Below are 5,789 nucleotides of genomic sequence, written 5' to 3' on the forward strand. Positions count from 1 at the left end.
TCATGGTGATCCTCTTACCTCTGCCTCCCAAGTGCTGAGATTAAAGGTGTGCACCACAGGCTGGAGAGATGGCTTAGCGGTTAAGCGCTTGCCTGTGAAGCCTAAGGGCCCCGGTTCGAGGCTCAGTTCCCCAGGTCCCACGTTAGCCAGATGCACAAGGGGTGCATGCGTCTGGAGTTCGTTTGCAGAGGCTGGAAGCCCTGGCGCGCCCATTCTCTTTCTCTTCCTCTATCTGTCTTTCTCTCTGTGTCTGTCGCTCTCAAATAAATAAATAAAAAATTTTTTAATAAAAGGTGTGCACCACCATGCCTGGCTAATTCTCATTTTTTTAAAATGATTTTTTAAATATTTCAGTTTTTTGGTTTCTCTTTTTTTGTAATATTTTATTTACTTATTTGAGAGAATGAGTGTGCCAGGGCCTCTAGCCACTGCAAACAAACTTCAGACTTATGCACCCACTTGCAAATCTGACTTTATGTGGGTCCTGGGGAATCGAGCCTGGGTCCTTTGGTTTTGTAGGCAAGTGCCTTTAACCACTAAGCCATCTCTCCAGCCCTATTTTTGGTTTTTCAAGGTAGGGTCTTACTCTAGCCTAGGCTGACCTAGAATTTACTAGGTAGTCTCAGGATGGCCTCAAATTCACGGTGATCCTCTTACCTCTGCCTCCCAAGTGCATTTATATTATTTATTTATTTATGACAGAAAGAGAGAGAGACAGAGGCAGTTAGAGGGAGAATGGGCACACCAGGGCTTCCAGACAGTGCAAACAAACTCCAGGCGCATGTACCACTTTGTACATCTGGCTTATGTGGGTCCTGGGAAATCAAACCTGGGTTCTTTGGCGTTGCAGGCAAACACCTTAACTGCTAAGCCATTCTCCTGTGCTAAGATCTCATACTTCATGATCTTGTTATTTTTTCTGAACCTCTAGACTAATACCCTTACTGTGTAGGTTTCCAATGGTCAATTCAAAGTAGTTATTATTTCTATTCTAAACCTCCTGGAAAACATTTAGAATGCATTTTCTAAATTGCTGTCCACTGCTCTCCTTCCACTTCCAAAACTTTGATTCCATAAATCAGAGGTTTTAAAGAACCTGAAACATAGAAAAAATTTCTATATACCCCATACCCTAATTTATATTTGCATTACTCACAGTAGCCAAGAAAAGAAGCAAAACAGGTGTCCATAGACAGTGAACGGATAAACAAAATATGGTGCACGCATGTGTTGGAATCCATGGATGAGTGGGTGGGTAGACACAATGTGGCGCATGTATGCGATGGAACATGGATGGGTGGGTAGATAGATAAAAGGGTCTTCATGTTTTCCATAGAAAATCGACCACACTTGCTGTTGAGTAACTATCTCAGCATATTTCTGTCTATAGAAATTCAAGAATCCAAAATCTCCTTATATTTTGTCTATATACTTCAGACCAAGTTGACATAATTCCTTAAAAATCTTTGAGTTGTTTTTTAATTAAATTGCAATCTCCATTAAATAAAGTCCAACCTTTAAGTTATCTTCATGACAAACCCTCCCCTCCATTGGTCTTCCTCACAGGCTCTGAAAGGACATTTTTAAGATCCTTAGAAGGCCTTTTTGAGAGCTGGAGAGATGGCTCAGTGGTTAAAGGTACTTGCTTGCCAAGCCCAATGGCCCAGTCCAATTCCTTCGTACCAATGTAAAGCCAGACATACAAAGTGGTCATGTGTGTGTAGTGTCTTTGTAGTGACAAGAGGCCCTAGTGTGTCCATTCTCCTCTCTCCCTCTTTCTTTGTGCATAAATAAATAAATAAATGAGGCCTTTTTGAAAAGCTGATCTTTAAGATATGCTCTGAAATCTTAGAGGACCCAGTTGTTCTCTGAAGGACATTTTAGATTTTTCTGAGATAAATAATAAGCCTTATAGTTTTATTCATGGATTTGATCTTTATCTTTGCTGTGACATTTTGGCTAAGTGACAGTTTTTAAAAGATTGAAAAATATGGGCTGGAGAGATGGCTTAGCGGTTAAGCGCTTGCCTGTGAAGCCTAAGGACCCCGGTTCGAGGCTCGGTTCCCCAGGTCCCACGTTAGCCAGATGCACAAGGGGGCGCACGCGTCTGGAGTTCGTTTGCAGAGGCTGGAAGCCCTGGCGCGCCCATTCTCTCTCTCTCCCTCTATCTGTCTTTCTCTCTGTGTCTGTCGCTCTCAAATAAATAAATAAAAAATTTATAAAAAAAAAAAAAGATTGAAAAATAACAGTTTTACTTTTTTTTTTTTTTTTTTTTTTTGGTTTTTCGAGGTAGGGTCTCACTCTAGCCCAGGCTGACCTGGAATTCACTATGGAGTCTCAGGGTGGCCTCGAACTCATAGCAATCCTCCTACCTCTGCCTCCCGAGTGCTGGGATTAAAGGCGTGCGCCACCACGCCCAGCTCAGTTTTACTTTTAAATTCACTTCTATAACCTTCTTTCTTTCTTCTCTTTCTTTTTCTTTTTTTAGTTTTTCGAGGGTAGGGTTTTACTCTAGTCCAGGCTGACCTGGAATTCACTATGTAGTCTCAGGGTGGCCTCAAACTCACAGTGATACTCCTACCTCTGCCTCCCCAGTGCTGGGATTAAAGGCGTGTGCCACCACCACCCGGCACTTTCTTCTAACTCTTATGAAAAGCAACAAAAAGATGCCAACTAGCACCTTCAACATCCTTCTAGGAAGCTTCATTAGCTAAATTAACACCCAATTCATTAAGTGTATTTTATTTTTTAAAAATTATTTATTTATTTATGACACACACAGAGAGAGAGGCAGATACAGTGAAAGAGAACTTCCAACCACTGCAAATGAGACACACTGCACCACCTTGTGTGTGTGGCTTTACATGGGTACTGAGGAATTGAGCCTGTGTTCTTAGGCTTCACAGGCATGTGCCTTAACTACTAAGCCATCACTCCAGTCCCCTATTAAGTATATTTTCTAATCCTGCCGCTATAGATCAAAGATCACCTGTCTTGCACACTCCCTGCATGTTCTGATCAGAGCACCTCACACAGGAGGTCCTGCTTTGCTCGGGCCAGAGGCGAGTGGACAGATGACCCCCATGTCCCATCCATTCTCAACCTCCTTAAAATTAAACTTCCAGAGTTGGGTGTGGTGGCGCACGCCTTTAATCCTTTAATCGGGAAGCAGAGGTAGGAGAATCACTGTGAGTTCGAGGCCATCCTGAGACTACATAGTGAATTACCGGTCAGCATGGGCTAGAGTGAGACTCTACCTCAAAAAAAACCCCAAAACCTGACCATTAGTTGTTATTACTTGAGAGACTTCTCACAGCTGGGTACTTAACTCTTCTTTAATTCTCTGTGCTACTCTCCATCCTTGATTGACACATTCCTTGTTTTTTAAATATTTCATTTTTATTTATTTATTTGACAGAGAAAAAGGGAGATAGAGAGAGAGAGGGAATGGGCATACCAGGGCCTCCAGCCACTGCAAACGAACTCCAGATGCATGCGCCCCCTTGTGCATCTGGCTAACATGGGTCCTGGGGAATCAAACCTGGGTCTTTAGGCTTTGCAGGAAAATGCCTTAAACGCTAAACCATCCCTGCAGCCCACATTCCTTGTTTTTAATGCTTAAAGGAAATGGAATGAATTTCTTTTGTCTGTGGACGAATAGTAGACTGAAGTAGAAATTATTCCTGCATGCATTGGAATGACAGTGTGAAGCAGGAAGTGATCATTGTTCCAAAATGAAGGGTCAGGGCGAGACTGCAGCCTCGTGTATGGCCCTCTCAGAGCTGAGGTGCTGTCTCCATAAGCACGTGTATCTAGAAAGGAGCATCTGTGTCCTCTCAGGCTGGAGGTTTGGGAGAGCCAACAGGAAAAAGTCAGCTGCTCACATCAGGGCTGCACAATCTCTCTCTCTCTCTCTCTTTTTTTTTTTTTCAAGGTATGGTCTCACTCCAGCTCAGGGTGACCAGGAAGTCACTCTGTAGTCTCAGGGTGGTCTCAAACTCAAGGCAATCCTCCTATGTCTGCCTCCCAAGTGCTGGGATTAAAGGCGTGTGCCACCACGCCCGGCTCAGGCTGCTTTCTATGACCCAAGATAAATTAGTTACTCCAATAAAGAGACTGTAGGCTTGTCAGAAAGCAGAGAGAACAGAAGGTGCTAAGGGAAGCCCTTTTCACTGTAGCCTGTGATAAAAGGGGGTTAGCAATCTGATAATCTAGAGCTGAGGTCTCACGCCCCCCCAAAAAAATGTTAGTGTAAACAAAGCCCAACCATTGAAGCAAAGGGGAGGCGGAGCCAGAATGGTTGTTATCTTTCACTTAAGCTTTTACTTGTCAGGGCCCCAGAAAAGTGTGCTCACTGCAGGAAGGCTGGATCTCTAAGGTCTGTTGCTGAGGTCTGAATTCACTCGGTAGTTCCAGGCAGGCCTCCAACTCTTGGTGATCCTCCTACCTCAGCTTCTCAAGGGCTGGGATTAAAGGCATGTAGCACCATGCCTAGCTTGATTTTTTTTTTTTTTTTTTTTTTTTTTTTGCAGGAGTGCACTTTGAGGTAGGGTTTCACTCTAGCCCAGACTGACCTGGAATTCACTATGTAGTCTCAGGCTGGCCTCAAATTCATATCAATCCTCCTACCTCTCCATCCCAAGTGCTGGGATTAAAGGTGTGTGCCGCCATACCCGGCTACTGACAAGTTTTATACATGTACATAACGTATTTTGATCATAATCCCCTCTTATTACCTTCTATTGATCTCCCTCCCACCTCATTCTGCTGAACCCCTTCTTCTTCCCAACTAGTCCCTCTTTTACTTTGATGTCTCTTTTATCTTTCTTGTGAGTGGGTGTAACCCCCTGAGTTTATTTAGGGTTGCCTGCATGAGCACTGGTGATTGGTCATTTGCCAGAGCATATAGATCCTACCAGTGGCCACACCATTGCAGAAAACGTCTGTCATTCCCCTGGTAACTATCTCTTCCCTCAATTATCCATGATGGAATGTTGTATGGGTCTTGTGCAGGTTATGATAGTCATTATGAGGCTGGTCATGAGTGAAATAGTCATGTCATGCATGGACATCAGAATTCCACAGCACTCCACCCCATCCTCTGATGCATTATTTCTAATGCTCGATGTTTATTCTTTTTTTGTTTTTGCAACATAGGGTTTTACTCTAGCCCAGGCTGACCTGGAATTTACCAAGTACTCTCAAGCTGGCCTCAAACTCATGCTGATCCTCCTATCTCTGCTTCCTGAGTACTGGGATTAAGGCGTGCACCACCATGCCCAGCTATTTGAGGAATTTCTGCTTAGCCTAGCCCAGCACTACACAGTGGCAGCATTGGAGGCACCGTAGAGAGCTTTCCTAACATTATCACATAGATGATGAAATCTTTAGGAAATAAAAAACACCATCCAAGGTCACATATCCAAAACAGTTGCAGAGCCAGAAGACACACCCAAGTGTAACAATGCCAGCCCACTAAGGGCAACTAAAGACCTGGGCACCCTCACACCCCACAGAGCCCTACAGTGACCCAACTGCCACTAGAGCCATGGGTTTAGGGTTCTCTCACCTGAAACTTTTACCTGGATTCCAAAGTAACTAGAAGACAAACTGAAAGAAATTAGAATAATGTATTTTTTAATCTATAATTTACAGTGTGTAATCTAAAAGTGTGACAAAGCAATACTTATTGGCCGAGAAAACTCCCTTTGGATATTTGGTTTCACTTACAGACACCTCAGTATGGGGGGGATGAAGGAGCAGCAGCCTGTGACACACTTCCATCAAGG

Source organism: Jaculus jaculus, chromosome 10 (assembly GCF_020740685.1).
Source record: "Jaculus jaculus isolate mJacJac1 chromosome 10, mJacJac1.mat.Y.cur, whole genome shotgun sequence".
NCBI classification, from domain to species: Eukaryota; Metazoa; Chordata; class Mammalia; order Rodentia; family Dipodidae; genus Jaculus; species Jaculus jaculus.